Raw genomic sequence first — 26093 nt, 5'->3', positions numbered from 1 at the left:
GTAGAGCTGCGGTCCTCCAGGGATTGAGTTTAAGGCCCATGTTGTATAACCTTTTGAACTATACTTGTTGAACTATATAATTTATAAAACTGGAATTAAAAGATCTGTTCCGACTCTCTGTGATCAAACTGCACTTCAAGAACCAGTAAGTGCTACACTTGGCATATTTATAGCCTTTTGAGCTATACTTTTTGAGCTACGTAATTCATAACCACTGAAATCAGATGCATAATGTACACAACTATAAATGAGGATGCGTCAATCACGCAACAGGAGTCCAGGTTTGTGGATGCTAAATCAGGTTTATTTTGTACAGTAATTTAGATATTATGGATATTTATACTGCAGCGTATATTTACCTCTTTTGTGGGCATCCTGTCACGTTGTCATCCGGTCATGCCATGAGTAGATGAGCAAATGCGCGCATGTTTGTGTGTGCGCTCAGGGAATGTTGTAATGGTGTCTGTGACTGTAGGTCTCCGTTTTATTGTGTCTTGAGTTGAGTTGAGTTCTGTCTTTTTGCTGTGTTTATCCTGACATCAAACCATGGTTATCCTTCTCTGAAACTTTTTTTTTTTTTTTAACGCGCAGGCACAAAAACAGCTACTTTTTCCTCTGAACCAAAACATTAAAGGTCCTATGTAATTAAAATAAAGTTTTTTAGATGTGAGTTTTAGTATTGTTCGTTTTTAAGATATCTATAAGCTAGTGTGCTCCAAAACACTGACAAAATTCGCGTTTAGAAGATATAAAACTGATATAAACATGTAAAGCTTGTAGTTTGTCACTTCCGTCTGAATGGATCAATGTTTTATTCATGTCACCTCATGCTACAGTTTCTCATCAAATCATAACCAATCAAATGCTCTCTAGTATCTGACATGCCCCGCCCCCCCCCTTCATTTGATGTGCTTGAGCTCAACCACTCACAGTGGCAGAGCTGTGATAAAAACAAAACACTATTGGCTGTTTTTTAAAAAAATGGGAGGAGCTGCACTATGTCCCACCCTCTCTTTGTGTTTCGGTTGAGATTACGCCAAAAATCTAATAAAAATGCACATTTTAAAGCACTTCACTGGACCTTTTAATGATAAATAAAAGATCTGATGGATAATTTAACCTGAAACTTCACAGACACATTTTGTGAAAGCCCCAAATTGTAGCACTTAATGCTTGCTAAGGTGTTTTCGCTGATAAAAAACACCCTAAACTAGACTTATTGCATTTGTTTATGTTTTTCCTTTTTTTTTTCCCAGGTTTTGGTCGTTGACTCTTATATAATCCTCAGTGCTTTTGATATGAAGCCATACGAATCGTTTTTTTTTTCCCTGCTGATGCCCTTTAAGCTCTTCTGAAGACTGTGGGAACTGCAGGTCTTGACAAGTTGAAAGAGCGCAGAAGTGTTTGGGTTATTTTTCTTCAGCTTCGTTTATCACTGCTTCCCTCATGAGCCGCAGCTGTTCTGCCCTCTGAAGCACACAAATACAAGCGGATTGGGATTAAAGCAGGTGGTTTGGCCATTTCACCCCATCAAGGTGCATAAGAAACATTCAAAAAAAGGCTAATGTCTTTGAAAAGTCCAGCGGTTCCTCATGAAAGGCCGATGTTGAATTATGTGAACGCTTAAGATGGTTGTTTCCAAACATTAGACTTTAAAATGCCAGTCCGCATCAAGAGTGATTACCGTATTAGTGTCCACAGCAATGCATAATTATGTTCTGTTTGTTATAAGCGCACATTGCTATTACATTTTCTTTCACTTCAATGCTCAAGCTTTTTAAGGCAGGTTTAATTCTGATTGGTTGTCAGTAACCTGTTTCCATTTGCAGGTTTGCACAAAACTTTTTTTTTTTTTGTGATATTTTTTAAATGGGGTGACGCAGTAGGCAGTGCTGTTTCCTCACTGCAAGAAGGTCGCTGGTTCGAGCCTCAGCTGGGTCAGTTATCGTTTCTGTATGGAGTTTGCATGTTCTCCCTTCGTTTGCGTGGGTTTCCTCTGGGTGCTCCGGTATCCCCAACAGTCCAAAGACATGCGGTACAGGTAAATTGGGAAGGCTAAATTGTCCGTAGTGTATGAGTGTGAATGAGTGTGTGTATGGATGTTTCCCAGAGATGGGTTGCAGCTGGAAGGGCATCCGCTGAAACATATGCTGGATAAGTTGGCGGTTCATTCCGCTGTGGCGACCCCAGATTAATAAAGGGATTAAGCCGAAAAGAAAATGAATGAATTTTCTAAATGTTGATTAAAGGTGCTGTATGTAAGTTTTTGACTCTTCTAAAGCATAAAAATGCCATATGTTTGCAGATATTTCAGAAACATGCTAAGTGAGCATACTTGTTTTCCTGAAAAACAGTTATTCTCCTTTGGAAATGTGTTTGTGACTGAATTTCAGTCTTTATTTTGGTCTCTATAACCTGCCCACTGCCAGTTTACCCAATTATTTTTCAGCACCCGAGTTGGCAGAAAACACAGCATATTTAAATTCAGTCTTGAAGGCTGCATCAGTGTAGCTGGGTGCAAAAACTTGACCTCTGGAAGACAGAAACAGCCTTCGAAATGAGATGCAGATTTATTATATAAATCCTCATGAGGTGGGTTTTAATTCGCAAATAATATAATTAATTACCAATGTAATGCGTTGTAAGGTTTGATCATCAGGCATACTCACTCTTGTTTGCGTCATCAATCTGGTAACCTGCATGTGCCTCGAGTTGATGGAAGAAGGGCCTTTTTAAAAAAAAAATATCTCCAATATTTTAAATTTGGACGGCAATACACAGTTCAGCCACAATGTCACTCCTACATACTGCTCCTTTAAAAACTATTGAAAAACCCCATTGTTTTCATTTATCAATGCATTTAAAGCATTACCATGTAGCAGTGCGATATGGCTGTATATTGGCACTGGAGGGAGGCATGCGTTGTCTCACCAATGACCGCCATTTCGCACTGCTACAAGTGTGATATTGCGTTTATACAATCGTTTGACGGCATAACCGTGTGTATAAAAAATGAAAATCAAACACAAAGCCCCCCCCCTTTAGTTTTTATTCTTTTTTAAATATTTCCCAAATGATGTTTAACAGAGCAAAGAAATGTACACAGTATGTCTGAAAATATTTTTTTCCTTCGGGAGAAAGTCTTATTTGTTTTATTTTGGCTAGAATAAAAGCAATTTTTAATTTTTCTAAATTATTAGCCCCTTTAAATTATAGAAAATAATCAAAATTATTAACCCCTTTAAGCTATATTTTTTTCGATTAGTCTACAGAACAAACCATCATTATACAATTGTGACGGTTGTCATAACTTGCCTAATTACCCTAACCTGCCTAGTTAACCTATATCTAGTCAAATATTATTTACTGTCATCATGGCAAAGATTAAATAAATCAGTTATTAGAAATGAGTTATTAAAACTATTATGTTTAGAAATGTGTTGAAAAAATGTTCTCTCTGTTAAACAGAAATTGGGAAAAAAAATAAACAGGGGGGCTAATAATTCGGACTTAAACTGTACCATGTGTAAAAAAAAAAAGTATTTCAGTCAAAATGAGATGACTTGTGTATCCTAATATGTGATTTTCGTGATATGGCCGAGCCCTTACGTGATCTGTTCTGCAGTCTGGAGATGCGAGTTGATAAGTTGTCTCTGCAGCAGCGGGTGGTGGAGGGTTGAGAGTGTTTGGGGGGGTTTTTCTGCTTGGCAACTGGCGCCCCTCCCGCTCGGACTGAAGGAGCGAAGCAGTGAGTTCATGCTGTTTGAAGCTCCGCTCGAGAGCCGGAGCGAGAGATTCTTCCAGGGCAGTGGGACAGCGCATCAAATAATAATCAAAACACTTATGAGAAATAGCCTAGTCTGTGGCTAAGGCTGCTGTGGTGCTTTAATCAGAGGAAATTAATATATTCTAACAGTCTCCGTGTGAATCACATCGGAAGTTTCTATTGTGCCTGAGCAGAAATGCTGGTTCTGAACTAGTTTTGCTCATCATCATGACCCAGATTTGGCGGAAATGTGGCCTAAAACAGTACCAAGATCAGAATAAGACTTGAAAATGTATTTTAATATCTTAAACTGCTGATTGAAAGTGTAATTGAAGTCAGAATATTTAATATTGTTAATACAACGTTTTACCAAATGCTTATGCTAGCTTAATTATGAATTACAGTATATTTTTTTATAAAAACCTAATATATTTGTTTATATATAAAAATAAAACACACTCATATGTTTAATAGATTTTTTAATGGATTTACAAACATTCTTATCACTATTTTATTAATATTTTTAATTTGTCAAATGTAAGATTTTTTCTGTTTATTTTTACTTATTATTATTTTAATTTAATTATATTTTATTTTATTAAGTTTTTATTTTAATTAATTTTTTTATTTTATTTTTAATTTTAATTAAATTTTTTATTTTATTTCATTTTTATTTTTTAATTACGAAATTTTTATTTATTTAAATGTTATATTTGTATTATTAATATTTTAGTTATTATTCATTCATTCATTTTCGCAGCAGATGCCCTTCCAGCTGCAACCCATCACTGGGAAACACCCATACACTCTCATTCACACACATACACTACGGCCAATTCACCAATACCACATGTCTTTGGACTTGTGGGGGAAACTGGAGCACCCGAAGGAAACCTACGCCAACACGAGGAGAACATGCAAACTCCACACAGAAATGGCAACTGACCCAGCCACGACTGGATCTAGCGACCTTCTTGCTGTGAGGCAACAGCGCTACCCACTGTGCCACTGCACTGCCTTAGTTGTTCTTCTTGTTCTTCTTTTTCTTCTTCTTCTTCTTCTTCTTCTTCTTCTTCTTCCTCTTATTATTATTATTATTTATTATTCTTATTATTCTTCTTCTTATCATTGTAATGATTAGTAGTGTTAATATAATTATTATTTTAATGGATTTACTTAAAGTTTTATTATAAAGAGTTATTTTATTTATATTTTTATTTTGTCAAATTTAAGTATGTTTATTTTTATTTATTTTTAATAATAAATAATGAATATTTTTATTCATTGTTATTTTAATTTAATTATATTTAATTTTATTAAATTATTTTTTTATTTAATTAAATTATATTTTATTTTATATTTGTTATTTTATTTATTCTATTTTTAGTATTTTATTTTATTCTTTTTATTTAATCAAAAAGTAAAAAAATATTTATATTTTCTATTTGTATTATTAATATTTTAGTTATTATTATTATTATTATTATTATTATTATTAATATTAATTATTATTTTAATGCATTTACTTAAATCTTTAGCACTTTCAGAGTTGACAGTTATTTTATTTATAATATTAATTTGTCAAATTTAAGGTTTTTTTCCTTATTTTTCATTTATTGTTATTTTATTTTAATTATATTTAATTTTATTTAATAAAATGTTTTATTTAATTTAATTTTGTTTTATTCTTTAATTGAAATAAATGTATAGGTACTTTGTATAATTAATATTTTAATTATTATTATAGTTATAATTATTATTTTAATGCAATTACTTTTTATCACTTTACAGTTCTTTGTTATTTTATTTGTATTTTTAATTTGTCAAATTTAAGATTTTTTTCTGTTTATTTTTATTTATTATTATTTTAATTTGGTTATATTAAATTTTTATTAATTAACTTTATTTTATTTTATTTACTTAATTTTATTGTTATTTATTTATTATTTTTATTTAATTACAAAATAAATAATTTTATTTATATGTTATATTTGAATTATTAATGTTTGTTGTTATTGTGGTCATTATTATTATTATTATTATGTAATTTTTAAATAAATAATATTTTAACATTTACTTTTTGGGGAATAATGCAGCACTGTTCCCAAACATTTTCTTTTCAAAGAAAACTGACCTGTGACTCATTTTTGGGTCATGGCCATTAGAAAATATATGGTCTATAGGATGTGCACACACACACACACACACACACACACACACACACACACCACACTCATAGACTTGGAAGGGTGTGTGTTTGTGTTCAGTTGCAGGGCAGGCAGTTCATCAAGTTTTCATGACTTGAACAGGAAGTAGAGGAAGTTTTGCCCAGTGGATGTTCATTTGGCCGTGTGTTTCTCTGCCATTCAGTGTGGAGCAGCGTCCTGTTTTGGACTTTTACACCAGAGACACCACAATCACTCACACGAGGCCTGAACTCAAAACCATACTCTCAGAAATAAAAGTACAAATGCTGTCACTGGAGCAGTGCATTTCAAAATTTGTACCTAAAAGTAAATATAATAATAGTGTACATATTAGGGGCGTCACGGTGGCACAGTGGGTTGCACGATTACCTCACAGCAAGAAGGTCGCTGGTTTGAGCCTCGGCTGGGTCAATTGGCATTTCTGTGTGAAATTTGCATGTTCTCCCCATTTTGGCGTAGGTTTCCTCCGGGTGCTCCGGTTTCCCACACAAGTCCAAAGACATGCGATACAGGTGAATTGGGTAAGCTAAAATTGTCCGTAGTGTATGTGTGTGTATGAGAGTGTATGGGTGTTTCCCAGTAATGGGTTGCAGCTGGAAGGGCATCCGCTGCGTAAAACATATGCTGAATAAGTTAGCGGTTCATTCCGCTCTGGCGACCCAGATTTAAAAAGGGACTAAGCCAAAAAGAAAATAAATGAATGAATGTACATATTAGTACCTAAAGTGTAACTTTAGAAGAGCCGCAGTAGCAGCATTTGTGCATTTATTTCTAAATATACTCGGGTGTGTAGTATATAATAATATACAATCTTGATGTGGGAAGTGTTCTTTACCACCAGGAGCACCGAATTACATTGTTTTCTGCCTGAGGTAATGATGTTGAGCTGTTGTTGTGGTTGGCAGAGTGTTGCTATGCATTTTCGTCCACCAGAGGGCAGCGTTCCTACGTAAAAAAAATCAACAAGAAAAGTAATACACATTTCCTAAATATCAACATAGGCTTATTCTGAAAATGTAGCCCTATATATATATATCACTGGAGATCATGAATTATGTAGCCAGAAGTACGTATGGCTGCATTTCGTCTTTCAAACAAACACGGGGCGGTATGACGCCGTTCCTTTTCGCCCTTACCAGCTGACCGCTTACCTTTTTTTATGGACGACTTTCCCGCTGTTACCAGTTTGTCCAGTTAGCTTGCCTTGTACGATGGCGGAATATAGAGTTGAGCATGACGACGGGGTTCGAGTCTGGCGAAGAACGGTTCCAGAAAGCGGGTAAGATGTAAACAGAAGCCAAAAAATACAATAAACAAGTAAATAACAGGGTGAGAATGTGGTAAAATCTGAAAACATGGCAAAAATCAGGTGAGGGCTTTTCTTTTTCTGGATTGCTTTATAAAACTGTCGGTTGGGTTTAGGGAATTGGGTGAGCGGGTCAGTCGGTGCTTTTGAAAACACTGTTGGTTGGGTTTAGGGAATTGGGTGAGCGGGTCAGTCGTTGCTTTTGAAAACACCATTGGTTGGGTTTAAGGAAGTGGGTGTGCGAGTTAGTCAGTGCTTTTGAAAACACTATTGGTTGGGTTTAGGGGAGGAGGAGGGTGGGACAGTTGATGGGTTGGTCATTCAGTGGACAGCGGCCTCTGGTGGATTTACGTGAGAACAGTAGACGTGAATGGTACTTGCGAGATCAATTTGAGATCTCAAAAAATACACAGCGACCTCTGGTGGATTCACAAAAACAGAAACTGAAAAAAAATTGTAGCTCCTGGCACATATTTGGCGCTCTCCAGAAAGGTGTATAGAGGTATGTTTTCAGAATGAGCCTTGGTTGATAAAGGGCACCTAGGTTACCCCTTTTTTCAGATTTAATATGAGTCTTGTGTGTCTCCAGAATGTGTCTGTAAAGTTTCAGCTCAAAACACCCATCAGAATTTTTATTATACCTATTATAAGTTTCTCTTTTATACATTTTTGCACCAGGTGGCGGTTTTGTTGTACTGTTCCTTTAAGGCTAGTCCTTCCCACCCACTGTTTCTACATGCGTTTCTGCGTGCCTTTAATCTCCTCCCTCGGCTGTGTCAGACAACAGACAGACTTAAAGGAAGCAGATCTCATGTAGCGTTTGTGAGAAATACTACAGTAAGAACTTTACCAATGAGTTTTTGAGTTCACGTGCGCACACATAGATACACACACACACACACACAGACAGACAGCATGCGCATTTAGCTTTGCAGTCTTTTTGCATGCAAATGTGGCAGGATACAGGTTAATCTCCACTGCTGTATGAACATCTGTTATGTTAATGTACAAAATAAACCTGATTTAACATCCACAAACCGGGATTGAAGCGTCTTCTTTTATAATTGTTCTGACACGCGGCTGTGCTGATGAAGTAAATCGCTGTAATTCATTACACACATGCTTCGTTTTAAAACATTTTAAACTTGTAAAACTCACTCTTGATCATGTTTGATGATGATTGATGATCCTAGCGAACTGAACAGACCTTTTATTCCCGGTTGCTTTGCGCTCGCCCTGTCTTGTTGATATGAATATACACGTGACTACCAGGACATGTTAATACGCAGCTGTCAATCAATTCTGTGGGCGGTGGGACCGCACTCCTACGTCAAGTTGCGATCGGTGTGAAAACCGCTCCAATTGGTCCACCGTTTTTATGTTGTTACATTGAAAAAAAAGTACTGGGTGTGCTTATATCACCCCAATATGACGGTCTATACACTATACCTACAAACATGTCTGTCCAAACAGCTTGAAAAGTAGATTTTTCACCATAGGTGCCCTTTAATACTGATCGATATAGAAAAAGTAAATGTGCCTTTTTCTTTAAATATATATTACATTAAAATAGTTTTATATCTATTATTAGCATAATGTACTTTGATTTATATGTAAATATTGATTTATAAATATGTACACTGACTTAAAACATCAAATAAAATGTTTTTAAGGTTTAAAAATTGTAATTTTATGTAACTGATGAAATAAACAAAATTTTATTTGATTTGACTTAAAGATTTATGGCATTTATTACAGTGTAAGGGATGATGTACATCCAGGAGGGCTGTTTTATAAGACTGAGCCTTATTCAGAAAACAACCGACTAGATGTACATTACTTGCACAAAAATAAACTATTAGACACAAAACATTGATCTGAGCAGTAATTATTTACTAACCCTTTATTAAACATAAAGCAGTGTTTCTTAACCACATTCCCAAAAGACCACCAACTCTGCACATTTTCCGCGTCTCTGTAACCAAACACACCCGATTCAGAACATCAGCTCATTAGCAGAGACTGAAAGACCTGTAATGGGTGTGACAGACAAGGGAGACATCCAAAACATGCACTGTTTTTGGTTCTCCAGGAACGTGGTTGAGAAACACTGATAAAAAGCATGCCGAAAGAAAAATGGCTGAATTATTATTAATAATGAATTATTATTCAGTCACACGATGGTGCCAAACAGTCATGTACAGTGAAGTGACAAATAAGCATATATATATATATATATATATATATATATATATATATATATATATATATATATATATATATATATATATATATATATATATATATATATATATATAGTGAATTGTACTAAATATATTCACTCATTCATTTTTCTTTGGCTTAGTCCCTTTATTCATTAGGGGTCGCCACAGCGGAATGAACTGCCAATGAATGCCCTTCCAGCTACTACTCAGTACTGGGAAACATCCATACACACACATACACTAGGGCCAATTTAGTTTTTCCAATTCACCTATTGCGCATCTGATTGGACTGTGGGGGAAACCGGAGCACCCGGAGGAAACCCAAAATTAAAACTGTTACCAAAAAACCTTTAAGATTCCCTACCTATAGATCCTTGTAGACTTATCAGTGATCAGAGACATCATCTGCTATGACCACACTGATAAATCCAGCCCTCGTCCCACTGAGAGCCTGAAGCGCTGGATTAGTGTAAAGGAGCATTTAGAGTTTGATCTGTGGAGCTTTTTTTCCCCCGGATTACTCCTGGAGAGGTTTTAGAGTAAGAAAGATGGGGAGGAGAGCTAGCCAACTGGCACAGAACTAAAAGAGCAGCATTAAATATGTCAGGATCAGCTGTTACTCTGAGATCTGCCTCCTACGAGCCGCTGGCCGCTGTTAAACTATTGTTTCAGAGCCCGTAAATCTTCTGCGCTCCTGTGAAAAGCACAGACATCAAAGAGCTTGAATCTTCTCAAAAACACAGCATGAAAACATTTTATATATATATATTTATAGAGAGCGAGAGAGAGAGAGAGAGAGAGAGAGAGAGAGAGAGAGTCTATGCTTGGATCTCAGTGTAGCACTGTATGAATAATTAAAAGGATGGTCCACTACAATATCATATTTGAAACTTTAGTCGATGTGTAATGTAGCTGTGTGAACATAAACAACATCTCTGAATGTAAGGCGCTTAAAGTTCAATGCAAAGGGAGACATCAGATTTTACAGTTAGCTTAGCAAATCCTACAGCGAACAGACAAAGTTTGGGGACTACAAAAAAATACATCCGGGTTAATGATGTCATAAACCCTTCAGGTTACACAGAGACACCCTGCGTAGTGAAAGGGCGTGGCCAGAGGCGCTGTAATGTTATAACAGAGATACTGCTTGGTGATGTGGAGCTGATCTGCGAATCACAGAACTTTATGTTAGCCGACCAATCAGAGCCTCTTGAAGGCGGGTCTTCAGAGGAACTAGGAAATATGACAGTGGTTTTCATGTTTCTTCATTTCTCCTACCTTGTCAGATTGTCCTACCTCCCATTCAAAAAGTAGGTAGCACATTTTTATGCACAATATGCTACCCATCAGATTTTGCTACCAGTGTAAATTTTAATGTGGAGTAGTGTGATATGAAGCTGTAATATCGCCCTAATCTACTTAATCCTTAACCCCAACCTCAGAACCCTTCAAATACAGTGTTGGTAGCATAATCTGATGGGTAGGATCAAATGTCAGGACTCCTGTTTATCTCAAGGAAATGTGCAAGAAGGATGTTAATATGCACAGAAATGTACACAGCGGTCTCTGGTGAATTTATGAGAAATGGCATGCGTGAGAAAACATGGCACGGTAACATATTTGAGACTGTCAAAAATGTACACGACACCCTCTAGTGGATTTGTTACACCAAAAACTGCAAGAATACAAAGTGCAGGGTACATGTTTTTTCAGTTCTCAAAAATGTAGTCCTGGGCACATATTTCTAATGAGCCTGAGTTGCAGAAATCACGGAGGAAATGTAGATGTTGTGGGTGGTTTTCATCAAATCATTATGAAATTTCTATTTATATTTCTTTAAAAAATTTTATCATAAACCCTTCAGGTTACGCGCATTCATCACGCCCGCACATCAAAAGGGCGTGGCCAGAGGTGCTGCAATGTTATAGTAGAGAAAGCTAAATGGCGTCCAAACGCTGCTATTTCCACAGAGCTTGTTCTGTTTCTGTATTTAGACTTCCAAGGGACACGACACGAAGACAGAAGTGCTTACAGTTTAATTTTAATTATGTTCCAGAGAATTTTAAAAAAGATATAGCCAACATCTGACAAAGGACAGCTTCCAGAATCTCTCCCAGTTCAGTTCTGGATTTGGCTAAAAACTCCTTCAACCATAATAGAAGAAGCTGTGGATTGTGAGCCACAACCTGTAAGTTTTTTATTTGTTAAAATTGATCTATTACATGCTAAGTTATTAACGCTAACAGTATGTTGTAGCGAGGATGTAAACAGGGATGTAAACAATGGGAAATGCTGTTTGACATCATTAACAATTTAGCTACAAATTCATATTTATCCGCCAAACCCCTGTAAACACCCAGTCTTTACCAGCGAAGCAGTGTCTCTCTTTGCAGCAGCTTTTCCTGCATTCTACATCTCAAATAATGGCAGCTACTCTAACTGACAGTATTTACAAGCAGAGGCACAGTGCATGCTAGTAGAGGCGTGACAATTCTCCCAGTCACAAGGAGCCGTTCAGCGAATCACAGCACATTATGTTGGCTGACCAATCAGAGCCTCTTGAGGGGAGGCCTTTGGAGGAACTAGGAAATATTCGTTTAATATTTGAATTAGTATTCGAAAATATTCAGAAATGTTCGTATTAGTTGTCGTCTTGTTAGTTGAGTAGCTGAATACAAAGTAAGATGTATGAAAAAATAACCTGATTTTCTACAAGTGAAGCATGAGCACACATTGCTTTGCATCTTATAAACACAACCAAGCCTTAAAAATACGCTCTGGACCACCCCTTTAAATCATTAAATATTTTTATATTTTACATTATACAATGTCAGATTTACTTTTTATGTGTAAAAATTTATTTATACATAATCTTCTACGCTCTTATGAAAAACTGTTAAAAATGTGTTGCATGAATGCATGAATATACAACTTTTATTTATAGTCTGTTCTAAGAACTCAGTGTACCACTGTATGAATAAATAAAGTCCTTTACACATCATTATGGTTGTAGATTTAAAAGTTATAATAAGCAGTTTGTATGAGCGGCACTCTGGTTTTGAGTTTGTCATTCAGTGCCAGCGCTCACTGAAACCCTCTTCTCTTTGGCTGAAAATCTGGGTTTTATGTAGGGTTCAGCTGCCGGGTTTCAGGTCTCTCCCTTTGGCTGCGTTTGTGCTCTTGGTTAATGGAAAACACCTGTGCATTTTGGGAGGGGTTTATGTCACGATTTGTTAAACAGATGGCAAACATCTCAAACATCTCCCTTTAGATGTTCCGGTCACCACAGCTCATTCAGTCACTGCCAAACTTTCTCTTCCATCTTAAATGAACTTCTGCTTCTCTTACGATGGACAAAATCGTTCATGTTTTCCCTGTTTTCAAGATGTCAGTTTTATTTGTGTGTATATATAGTGAAATGTGATGCAGGGATTAATAGGAAATTCAATTTATGGTTATTTACCGTATATATTAAAGGGATAGTTTAATAAAATACAATTCTGTTTTATAATGTTTATGTTTATAATAGTTTTAATTACTCACTTCTAATAACTGATTTCTTTTATTTTTGCCATGATGACAGTAAATAATATTTTACTAGACACTTCTATACAGCTTAAAGTGACATTTAAAGGCTTAACTAGGTTAATTAGGTTAACTAGGCAGGTTAGGGTAATTAGGCAAGTTATTGTATAACGATGGTTTGTTCTGTAAACTATCGAAAAAAAATATATATATAGCTTAAAGAGACTAATAATATTGATATATATTTTTTGATAATATTTTTAAAAAATTAAAAACTGCTTTTATTCTAGCCGAAATAAAACAAATAAGATTTCTCCAGAAGAAAAAATATTATCAGACATACTGTGAAAATTCCCTTGCTCTGTTAAACATCATTTATAATAATATTTTAAATATTTAATATAAATAATATTTATTTGGATGAGATTTGCAATATATTATATATGCATTTTTAAACAGTCAATATTTTAAGTTTATCAGTTTACAGTCTTAAACCACGATTTGCTAATTATTTTTGCTAATTTAAGGCAGGGATATTATAGTTAACTAAAACTTAGAGAATAAAATCAAATAAAATTCAATAAAAAATTTCATATATAATACTAAAACAACTAAAACTGAAATATAAAAAAAAATTATAATTAAACTAAAACCTTAAATAAAATAAAAATAAGAAAAAATCTAATAAAAACATAATTAAATATGAATAACATATTTTTAAAAAAACTATAATGCTATATTAATATATAAGTCCTCAATCTTTTTTTCTCAAGAAAAAACTTATATATTAATATAGCATTATAGTTTTTTTAAAATATGTTATTCATATTTAATTATGTTTTTATTAGATTTTTTCTTATTTTTATTTTATTTAAGGTTTTTGTTTAATTATTAGTCTATATTTCAGTGTATATATGTATGTATGTATATACAGTATGTATGTATGTATGCATGTATGTATGTATGTATGTATGTATGTATGTATGTATGTATGTATGTATGTATGTATGTATGTATGTATATATATATATATATATATATATATATATATATATATATATATATATATATATATATATATATAATATATAATATAAATATGATATATTTAGACAGCAACGACTGAAATTTTTATTAAAAATTTTACAAAATAATTCTGTACTAATTATGTGTACAAGATGAATCATCAGTATTTTTCCACAAAAGAATTAAAATGCATGTTAATTTGTGACTAGTTTCCTGCATGCTTCAAATAAAAATGAAAAATATGCAAAAAAGCAAAGAATCATGCAGCTGAAATATTATTAAACTTACTAAACTAAAAATAATACTTATTCTACTTTGTGCAGGGTGACTCATCAATATTTTTACACAATAACAATATATTATGAATTAATTTATGAGTACATTATATTGTCTCCAAACATACAGACAATCATATACTGTATGCTGCATTAGTTGGAGCTTGTCCGCCTGTAGAGTGAGATGTAGATTGGAATTGTAGGCTGTGGTTAATAGGATGAGCTCAGAGCAGACTCTCAGCGGTGTGATATTGTTGTTCTCTGTCTGTGGAGTGATTGATGAAGCGGACAGGGGTCTCTGCTCTCTGCAGGGTTTCTCCAGCCGCTGGGAGAATGTTCTTCTAGAGAATTCCAGGAAGGCAGGAGATGCACTTTGTTCTGATCTCCAGCTGAACTTCCCCTCATTGAAATCTTTGCACTCAAATTAAACTGATGTAAATCCCAGATGACGAGACACTTTGGGTTCAGAAGCCCCACACTGACCACACTCTTGAAAACTCTGGGTTGTTTTAACCCAACACTGGAAAAATGGCTATGATTTTGGTTCATTATTTTTTTTTATTATACATTAAAAGTCTGTATCCTGCTAACAGTAGGTTTTTTTAAAGAACTTTAAGAAAGCTTACTGTGTTAGCAGGATACTGATTTTGAAGAAAGCTAAAAACCTATAACCACTGACTTGTATAGTAGGAAAAACAAATACTATAGAAGTCAATGGTTACAGGTCTCCAGCTTCAAAATATCTTGTTTTGTGTTTAATAAAGAAAAGAAGCTCATTAAAGTGTGCAAGTAAAAAGGTGAGTAAATGATGACAGAACTTTATTTTTGGGTGAACTATAGCCCTTTTATATACACGGTAAATAACCGTAATTTTGCAGAATTCCCTGAAACGCACTCCAGTTTTTATATTTTTTAATAGTTATTTTCAAGCACTTATTCATCAGTGATGTACATTTGAGTTTTATGTTACATCTAATTTTGATAAACAGTGTTTATTGCGTTACTTCAATTTCATGTGTGTTACCATGATGGTGTTTGTTATAGTTGTGTGAATGACACTAAGCACATTGACTAAACACTTATTTTAGATTCAATGTGTATTTTGTTTTCGATGTGTACAGTTAAATTCTAAATTATCCGCTCTCTTGTGATTTTTATTTCATTTTATTTATTTATTTATTTATTTTTTCTTCAAATATTTCCTAAATGAGGATTTACAGAGCAAGGAATTTTTCACAGTATTTCCTGTAATATTTTTTCTTCTGGAGAAAGTCTTATTTGTTTTATTTCGGCTGGAATAAAAGATGTTTTAATTGATTTAAAACCATTTTTAATAGCCCCCTTAAGCAATATTTTTTTGGATTGTCTATAGAACATACCATTGTTATACAAATGACTTTCCTAATTATCCTAACTTGCCTACACTGTAAAAAAAAATCCATAATTTTACGCTTAATGTTCGGCAGCTGGGGTGCCAGAAATAAACCATAAAATAACGGCTGTTAAATTACAGAAATTTACTGTAAAATAATGGACATTAAATTACAGAAATTTCCTTAAATTAAAAAATTTCAGGTAAATTTCTGTAATTTAACTGTTAATTTACAGTAAATTTCTGTAATTTAACGGCCGTTATTTTATGGTTTATTTCAGGTACCCCAGCTGCCTGAAATTAACCATAAAATTACAGATTTTTTTTACAGTGTAGTTTAGCCTTTAAATGTCACTTTAATCTGAATACTAGTATCTTGAAAATATCTCGTAAAATATTATTTACTTTCATCATGGCAAAGATAAAAGAAATCAGTTAATAGAAATCAGTTATTAAATCTATTGTGTTTAGAAATGTGTTGAAAAAATATATTTTTCTCCATTAAACAGAAATTGCGGAAACAATATACACACTGTAATAAAATACTGGTTGCCTCAAATTTTTAAGCGGAATCAAATTAACCTCATAAGTCATTTGAACATGTTATATTAAGCTGACTTAAAACAACTTGGGTAACTTATAAAATTAAGCTAGAACATGATTAATAAGTAACAATTAACTGAAAACATATGCTGTCGCGACTAATTGATCATATCATTTTATACAGTGCAGGCGGACTAATAATTCTTACTTTCTGACTGTACACTGTAAAGCAATTCGTTGACTTTATAAAATTGAGTAAACTTGTTGCCTTAACATGATGAAAATACACTGACGAAGAAGAAAAAAAAACCTTCGCTACTTCTTTTATCCTGTTTATTTAATAAATTATTGAGTGACCTTCTTTGGTACTTGTCATTTAAAGAAATTTGGTCACAGCACCAAGCTTTTCTGGTAGATTTACAGTAGCTTAAAATAAATAAATTAACCATGTGCATAACTGTCAGCTTAAATTAAATCAGCTTAACAGTTCTAAGTAGCAACAGGTTTACTCACTTTTCAAGTAAAGTTAACTTGTCACTTTAAAAAGCATTAGGTTTACTCTCTTTTTAAATAAAGCAATCTCTTTTTACATTTATATTTATTTTACAATTATCGTTCATTAAATTATTTTCCTTCGGCTTGGTTCCTAATTTATCAAAGATCACCCCAGTGGAATGAACTGCCAACTATTTCGGCATATGTTTTACACAGCAGTTGCCCTTCCAGCCGCAATCCAGTGCTGGGAAACACCTATACACTCTTATTCACACACGCACTCATACACCATGGACAATTTTGTTTCCCCAATTCACCTATACCCGTATGTCTTTGGACTGTGAGGGAAGCCGAAGCAGCCAGAGGAAACCCACGCCTACATGGGGAGAACATTCAAACGCACACAGAAATACCAACTGACCCACACGGGACTCGAACCAGCGACCTTCTTGCTGTGAGGTGACAGTGCTAACCTATAAGCCACTTATTTTACATTAAAATAAATATTTTTCTCATTGATAATAAGAAACACACTGACTCTGAGCACCATTTGGTAAAGGACCTTGTTACGCAATTGAGAAATCAGCTACAACTCAACACGTCTGCTGTTAATGTTCCTGAACTGTGAATTTCACAAGTCAGTGATGAGCTCCCGGCATTGCCACAATAAAAAACAAATGAAGTAAACATTTTCAGTCCAATTTTATTTATATTTAATAACTGTTTTGATCATGAGAAAACCTGTATATGCACAGTCAATATTTTTAAATAATTTATTATTATTATTATTAATTTATTTATTTTTTGTGAGAAGGTTTTCTGGTTTTATCCTTATTTTTTACCACAGTAAAAAATTATAAGGTCATGGCAACATATGTGTTTTTTTACTTCTTTAACTCATGCAAACAGTTAAATTGCAACTATATGTTTTTAAAAGTTTCATTTAACCCAATTAAACTAGACAAGAATTTAGAATACGAGAAAGTATTTGGGTCAACTGAGAAATTAAAAAAAATATTGTTATTAATAATATATTATTCATTCATTCATTTTCCTTTAGCTTAGTCCCTTATTTATCAGGGGTCGCCACAGTGGATTGAACCGCCATCTATTCCAGCATGTTTTACATATATAATAATAATAATAATAATAATAATGATAATGATAATAATGATAATAATAAGCAAATGCACAGTTCTTAGCAAGGTCATTCATCCATTAATTTTCCTTTCGACTTTATTAAGCTGGGGTCGCCACAGCGGAATGAACCGCCAACTTATCCAGCACATGTTTTACGCAGTGGATGCCCTTCCAGCTGCAACCCATCACTGGGAAACATCCATACACTCTCATTCACACACATACACTACGGCCAATTTAGCTTATTCAATTCACCTATAGCACATGTCTTTGGACTGTGGGGGAAACCGGAGCGCCTGGAGGAAACCCACGCCAACACGGGGAGAACATGCAAACTCCACACAGAAATGCCAACTGACCCAGCCAGGGCTTGAACCAGCAACCATCTTGCTGTGAGGCGATTGTGCTACCCACAATATTTTCTACTTATAATATGAAAATATTCCTTCTATCAGGTGCCGTTGCTTTTATTTAGAACACGATTTAAATCACCCGCTTCTGTCCTCAATCTGGCAACCTGCGCTTGCGTTTGTTTTGATCCAGGAGTGCAATACCTAGTTCAACCATTGGGTGTCAAACTTACATACTGTACCTTTAATGCAATGTTAGGTCAAATATGGACAAACCCAAGGTTGGGTTAATTTTTTTTATTAAATTTAAATGGTATTAAAATGACAAGGGTTGGGTTTGTCCATATTTGACCCAACATTCACTGTAAAAAAAAATATCCGTAAAATTTACAAGCTGTGTTTGCAGGAACGTTCTCATTGAAACCATAAAATAAACGTGAAAATTTTACGGTAATCTTCCATGTTTCTTTAATTAACGTTGTTTGAAGTGCTTATATCTACACATTGTCACACAGAAAAAAAACATAACGGTGAAAAGAAAGTCACGTGATGAACCAATGCTCGTCACAAACAACTTATACTAATATATTGCAAAGTTGTTGCTTCATTTTTTTTGGTGCAAATTTATAACATGATTCCACATAGTTTTCATGTTTCTCTCCAATTATCATGTGTAATACGAGCCTGCTCAACTGAAAGGATCGAGCTGTTGTTTGATGTAGATGACATCCTTTACATCTGAATAGAAATCCTGTTTTAAAGCCAATTGGTTTGCAAATGAAGGCACAGCTCTGTCCCTCTGGGAAACTGAAGGTAGTCGAAACATGTCTCAGTTTTCCGCACCTCGATCACCATGAGGCCGCTGCTCCACTTTCTTTAAGACGTCTCTGAATCCTCCAGAGTCGCCAGTAATTTAAACACAGATCCCGGAGAAAAGCACAACAGCTGCCTTACAGACATGTAATATGAAAGCGGATGTGAAAGTATTTACAGATATTATACAGATCTACAGTGGCTTAGTGGTTAGCACTGTCACCTTCCAGCAAGAAGGTCGCTGGTTCGAGTCCCGGCATGGGTCAATTTCACATTTCTGTATGGAGTTTGCATGTTCTCCCCGTGTTGGCGTGGGTTTCCTCTAGGTGCTCTGGTTTCCTCCAAAGACATGCTAAAGGTGAATTGGATGAGCTAAATTGGTCGTAGTGTGTTTGTGAGAATGAGTGTGTATGGGTGTTTTCCAGTACTGAGTTGCAGCTGGAAGGGTATCCGCTGTGTAAAACATAATCTGGATAGTTGGCGGTTCATTCCGCTGTGGTGACCCCTGATAAATAAAGGGACTAAGCTGAAGGAAAATGAATGAATGAATGAATGTACAAATCTTATTTTTGTTTTATCGCATGTATTTTTATTTAGCTAAAGGGGTAGTTCATGCAAAAATAAAAATTTCCTTATCGTTTACTCACACTTGAGGGTTTTTTTATGTTGATTACAAAAGAAGATATTCTGAAGAATGTTGGGGAAAAGCAGACACGGATATCCATAGTAGGAACACAAAATAATGAAAATCAATAGCTTTTTTAAACAACATTCTACTAAATATCTTCTTTTGTGTTCAACAGAAAAAAGAAACTAGGAGGATGAATAGACTAAATGATGACGGAATTGATCTATTTTCCAACTCTTTTCCAATCTCTTTTTCTCTTTAAACAAAGAAATAAATAAGTTTAATAAATATTGAGCTGAAATCCCAAATCCCTGTGAATATTTAAAAAACTTAAATTAAATTAAATAACTTAAATAAATAAATAAATAAATATTATTTTATTTTTTTTTATTTCAGTTTAATAATTTTAATTTTAATCCAGTGTAATTTAATTCAAGTGTAATTTAATTCAAGCTAAATAACTTTATTCAATGCAGCCTATGAAAGACGAGAGCTGGAGATCTGTTTAAAGAAAAGAAATATGTCAGCGTGTGAATATATATTGCAGAAATTCTTTTTGTTTTATCCCACATGTGAATTTATTAGTTAGCTAAAGGGTAGTTCACGCAAAAATGAAAATTTCCTGATCATTTACTAGAGTGGTTCGTGACTTTTTATGAATTTTTTTCTTCTGTTAAACACATAACAAGATATCCTGAAGATTGCTGGAAAAATACTATGAAATACTTAGAAAATCAATGGCTTTTTTTTACAACATTCTTCTAAATACCTTCTTTTGTGTACAATGGAAAAAAGAAACTTGGAGGATGAATAGACTAAATGATGACAGAGTTTTCATTTATTTTTTGGGGGTGAACTATCCATTTAAACAGAATCAAAAAAAGTTTAACAAAGACTGACCTGAAATCACAGCGAGTATTTAAAAAACATAAATAAAATTAATTAACTTTATTAAATAAAAAATAAAATAATAATAAAATAAATAATATTTTAATCAGTTTAATAACTGTAGTCTTAGGAAAGTGAAGTTAACAATTTTAATCCAGTATAATTTAATTCAAGCTAAATAACTTTAATCAAAGCAGCCTGTGAAAGACGAGAGTTCTGTTTAAAGAAAAGAAATATGTCAGTATATATATATACACAGTGCTCAGCATATGTAAGTACACCCCATTTTGAAAATGAATATTTGTATCAATTTCTCAGTGAATATGGGCAATGTATTTTGCTGCATTTAAACAAAGCAGATTTATTAAACAGATATATTTATTAAAGTAATATTTTAGTCACCAAACATATTTAGAAATTTAAAGATAATACAATTAAATTCAAGCAAAATACTGCAATTTTTTTATTATTAAAAATTTTTCCTCTTTTGATTCTCTTGATATTCTGAAGAATGCTGGAAAAATGACTATGAAATACTAAGAACATCAATGGCGTTTTTTTTACAACATTCTTCTAAATATCTTCTTTTGTGTTCAACAGAAAAAAGAAACTTGTGGGATAAATGGACTAAATCAGGGGTGCTCAGCCCTGTTCCTGAGTTCTACCTTTCTGCAGAATTTAGCTCCAACCCTAATCAAACACAACTAAACCAACTTGAAGCACTTGGTAATTAAAATCATGTGTGTTTGATCAAGGTTGCAGCTGAAATCTGCAGGAAAGTAGATCTCCAGGAACAGGATTGGGCCACCCATAGGCTAAATGATGACAGAGTTTTTATCATTTTTTTGGGTGACCTATCCCTTTAAACAAAGAGTCAATCAAGTTTAACAAAGATCGACCTGAAATCCCAAATCACAACAATAAATATTTTTTTTAATAAACCAATGAATAAAGATTTTTTTATAAGTTATTTATGTTATTCAGTTTAATAACTGTAGTATGATCAGTCAAAGGAAAGTAATCCTTTAACCCCATGTAATTTAAGACCTTAAATCAATGCAGTCTCTGAAAGAGGAGAGCTGGAGATCAATTTGAAGTAAAAATATTTATTTATTTATTTATTTATTTATTTATGTATTTTTAACATGGATGCTTTCCTTATTAATATTAATTTATTATTTTGCTGTTGCTTGGTAACTTTCTCGCAGCGTCCTGTTAGATAATCTTATGAAATATTCATAGTTCTATCCAATGCAACAGGAGGATTCCCTTGCTCCTAGAGCCCGCCTACTAACTGGTACCTTTCAACCAATCAGATCGTCTTGCGGGGTGGACGTGTTGTGTTACGTAATTAATATTCATAAGCCGAGCCTTTAAGTCTCCCGCTGCGCGTCTGTTTGGTTGTGTCCGCTGGAGTGCGCGGAGTTCAGAGCGAAAGGCTGCTCTGAAAAGTCAATGGATTTGAATGCCTCAGCACTGGACTGTTGGATCATCATTCAAACTGTTATAAATGCGTCAATTGAGTGATTTCAAAACTGACATTTTGTTTTTGCGGCTCCTTAAGGAATGCGGTTACCGGCTTTACCTCAGCTGATAAGGATAATTTAACGTTACTGACGCGTGATTGACTGTAAACAAACTGACGCGCCTTTAAACGTGTGCGAAAGGATTAAACATTTACTTTGACAGGTAAGAATTGTTTTAAACAATTACATTTTAACAATTACATTTTTTAACAAATATGCCATGACAATGATCTAATTATCATATTTTTGTATATGTACTATAGCAGAACTGCTAATTAAGTTAGTCTTACGAGGTGATGTAAATATCTTCTGATATATCGTGACTATATGACTACTGTACCGATAACAGTTGTTGTAATATTTGTTTTCGCTGATTTATAAACCCGTAGGGAGGTAAACTTTAGTAGTTTATATTTAGTTTTTAATTATGAACGATTATATTTTTATTGTTGTATTTCCTTTCTGTATTTTTGCCTGCTGTATAGTGTTTTTGAAGCCCACTATAGTAAAGGACTTGAAATAATCTGTTGTGGTAATTTCATAGTTGCTTTGATAATACAACAACTAAAGTAATACAAGTTTTTTCTACAATTCTACGGTATAGTACTCTACAATACATCATGAACCACAGTTTACTGTAGTAAAAACTAAAGTATACTACAGTATTTACTACAGGCTATTAGGTTACTACAGTTAATACTGCATTATGCTGTAGCATTCATTAAAGAAAGTGTTGTAAATATTATAATATATGAGCAATTCCAGCGTTTTGGATGTGACATTTGCAGTAAAATTTCAAAACAAATTCACATAGAAAGTAGATAATAACATTATATTGAAACATCTGTTTATGTTTTCTAAAACAGCTAACCACAGAGTTATGCGAGCAGGAAAATATCAATCTGTACATTTTTTAAAATATTTTAAATGTGGAAAATAATCATGCGTTATGGATGTGACAAAAAAGTCAGTGAGTTTACAGTCATACAACATACTTTTTAGAAATTCTGTGAGTTAAACTGCACAACCCAAATAAAACAATGCTAATAAAAAGGATGAGTTGTCTCTCTATAGAACAAAAATCATTGATTTTATTTTATTGGACATTTTTGAATTAATAAGTAAAAAGCTCTGTTATGGATGTGAAATTGCCACTTGTGTGACTTTTGTAAATCAAATATAATTGTTTGAAAACAATGACAGAAAATACACAAAAACGCAGAAACTGTTTTGCTATTTTGGCGAATACATAATAATAAAAAAATAATTGTACATTTGTATGGAATTGCTCATATACAGTATAAGTGTATATAATGCACTTTACTATAGTATTGTTAAAAACACTGTAGCATATACTATAAATTACAATAGTATTTCATTCCTGTGGGCTTGTAATTATTATAGTAATGAAAACCTGGTGTGGTTTGAGCAATGTATGTCTGTAGTACATGTGAATAATCACATTAAAAAGCAAAGTATTGAAAGATGTAGGTCAAAATATTGAAGGATTGTCAGAAGGTTTCTATGTTTGCATAGATGTGAGCTCCGGATACATCTGTACGAGACCATTAGGATGCTGAAAATCCTGCCCTTCGGGGAAGAGGATGTGATGACAGGATTATTATTTAATTTATCAGGTGCTCGGCCCTATTGTGTTGAGTCTGTTGGACTAGTTTGACGTTGGCCGACACTAACAAGACCTTATGGGACTTGGACTTTCACACAATGACCATTTCGTGTAGTAGAATTTGCTCACCGGTTTCAGGGTGGTTATTTTGTGCATATACTGAGGTAAAGTTGGTTAAATGTTTAGTGACAACTTTTGACACGGTTCCTATATTGTTTACCATGCTACTTTGAATATTGTCAAAAATAGCATGCAAGTATGACTTCAAAACAACATTAGCACCATTTAATTGACTGTGAACAATGCTGTACGTCTTTGGCTGCTAATTTGACTTCCCTATTTAGAGTTTGCAAAGATTACTTTTCTGAAAATATAATATTAAGGAGAAAGTCCGAATGTGAAAATGTGAACTTTACCCCAATTATGCATACAGTGCTCAGCATGAGTACACCCCATTTTGAAAATGAATATTTTTATACATTTCTCAGTGAATATGGGTAATATATATATATATATATATATATATATATATATATATATATATATATATATATATATATATATATATATATATATATATATATATATATATATATATATTAGTGCATTTGAAACAAAACAGATTTATTAAACAGATATATTTATTCAAATAATATTTCAGTCACAGAACACCTTTTGAAATGAAAAAAATAATACATTTAAATTCATGTAAAATATTGCTGAAATAATATTGCAAACTACAACATTTCTACAAAAATTTATACATTTTTGTTTCTCTTTGCTATTTTTGAAATTTTGTATATTTTAACATAAATTTGGGCTACTAATTTTTAAACTATTATTATAAGTTATTTTGTTAGATTAGCTCCAGATTTGGCTTCAGTAAACTAAAGTATATGCACAAATATATTGTTACGCATCCTATTGAAAATTTTAATTTAAATGAGAGATCTCTGGGGGGTGTACTCGTATGCTGAGCACTGTATGTGTGTTTAGTATGCAGTGATCCTTCTTGAAGAAGATTAATTGTTGAGTAGATGTGTTAAACTTTGGACTACAGTGCTTTTGCAAATATCGATCAGCTGACTTCATCTTATCATTGAGGTGATTTGTGGCTATCTTTTGTTTTTTTTTGCAAGAATATTGACTGGTTTAATCTTATGTTTTAGCTGCTCTAAGCTGTAAACAACATTGGGGTGCAGTTAGTTTTCGCACATTCAGATTTTCAACTACTTAATATAATTTTAGAAAAGTATTCTTTGCAAATTCTTAATCAGAGATGCCCAAACTAGGGCACGTGGGCCACAGTTGGAACACGGTAACCTTTCATTTGCCTCACCATCCCATCTGAGAAGAGAAGGCGAATGATAGGGAACGTTGGCCTAATTTTAAGGGACCATTGGATAGTAATTTTAAACTTAACGTAACATTTTTTGTTTGTTTGTTTTATTTTTGGGCTCCAAAAAAGCAAACTGCTATTAAATGTTTTAATAAAGTTGTAAATGAATCAGATTTTTCAAAATGTAAATACTGTCTCTCGACGTATAGAGGACAATGCACAAAACATGGCTCGCAAATCAATGCAAAGGTTGACTTTTGTATTCAGCATTGAATTCCATTGTGGAATATATATTACACAACAGTTCTGTCTGGTTCTTGTATCTGATTGGCTGGTAGCCGTGAGATATTCTGATATTCTAATTTTTCCTTATCGCAAACACAACAGCAGTCTGATAGTTATTGTGACGCTTTTTTCGGGGTTAATTATTGTGATATCCTGATTGCAACAGAGAAATACTGTAGACTGTAACATTGTAAGAAGAAATCTCTGTAGACTGATGGCATTTCATGTCAAGTTCAGATTTATAATCTTTAAAATGTCAGTAAAATCATCTGTTTTGTCATCACTTTATGCATTACGCTTGAGAATCATTCAAACACTAACTCTAAAGTGACGTTGGTGAATTAGTAACGGCTTTTGATGTTCTGACGTCAGCTGCAGTTGTGTATGAATGGCGGAAGAAAGTAGTTCCTAATACAAAAGATTCTCTGTGTTTTTATTTCTTATATACAAGTAAGTATGTGTCGTCGAACTGTTGTATAAATGCAATATCACACTCGTAGAACTGCTACTCGTGTGATATTGCTTTTATATATATATATATATATATATATATATATATATATATATATATATATATATATATATATATATATATATATATATATATATATATATATATATATATATTTTTTTTTTTTTTTTTTTTTTTTAATTATTTATTTATTTATTTTTGTTATGCTGTCTTAGTTCATAAAGAAATATTTTTGTTTTTAAATATTAGGAAAATAAATAGGAAATTACTCATAAGCAACTTTAA

At 33.3% G+C, this 26093-nt stretch overlaps 1 protein-coding gene across 3 annotated transcripts in view; it reads left to right on the top strand.

Moving 5' to 3' along the window:
• ccdc120a (coiled-coil domain containing 120a) overlaps positions 1 to 26093 on the top strand; it is a 128645-nt gene that overhangs the window by 29201 nt on the left and 73351 nt on the right. For 2 of the 3 annotated variants that reach the window (XM_056464061.1, XM_056464059.1), the window contains exon 1: positions 21984 to 22248. The exons of the other annotated variant lie outside the window; for it this stretch is intronic. The gene's annotated coding sequence lies outside the window, so the exon portion shown is untranslated. Of the gene's footprint in view, positions 1 to 21983; positions 22249 to 26093 lie in introns of those variants that run through there. 3 annotated transcript variants of the gene reach the window in all.

The sequence above is a fragment of the Danio aesculapii genome, chromosome 8 (genome assembly GCF_903798145.1).
Source record: "Danio aesculapii chromosome 8, fDanAes4.1, whole genome shotgun sequence".
In the NCBI taxonomy this organism is placed as follows: Eukaryota; Metazoa; Chordata; class Actinopteri; order Cypriniformes; family Danionidae; genus Danio; species Danio aesculapii.
Note: the sequence above shows the minus strand (reverse complement) of the source record. Positions and strands in the feature narration are given on the sequence as shown.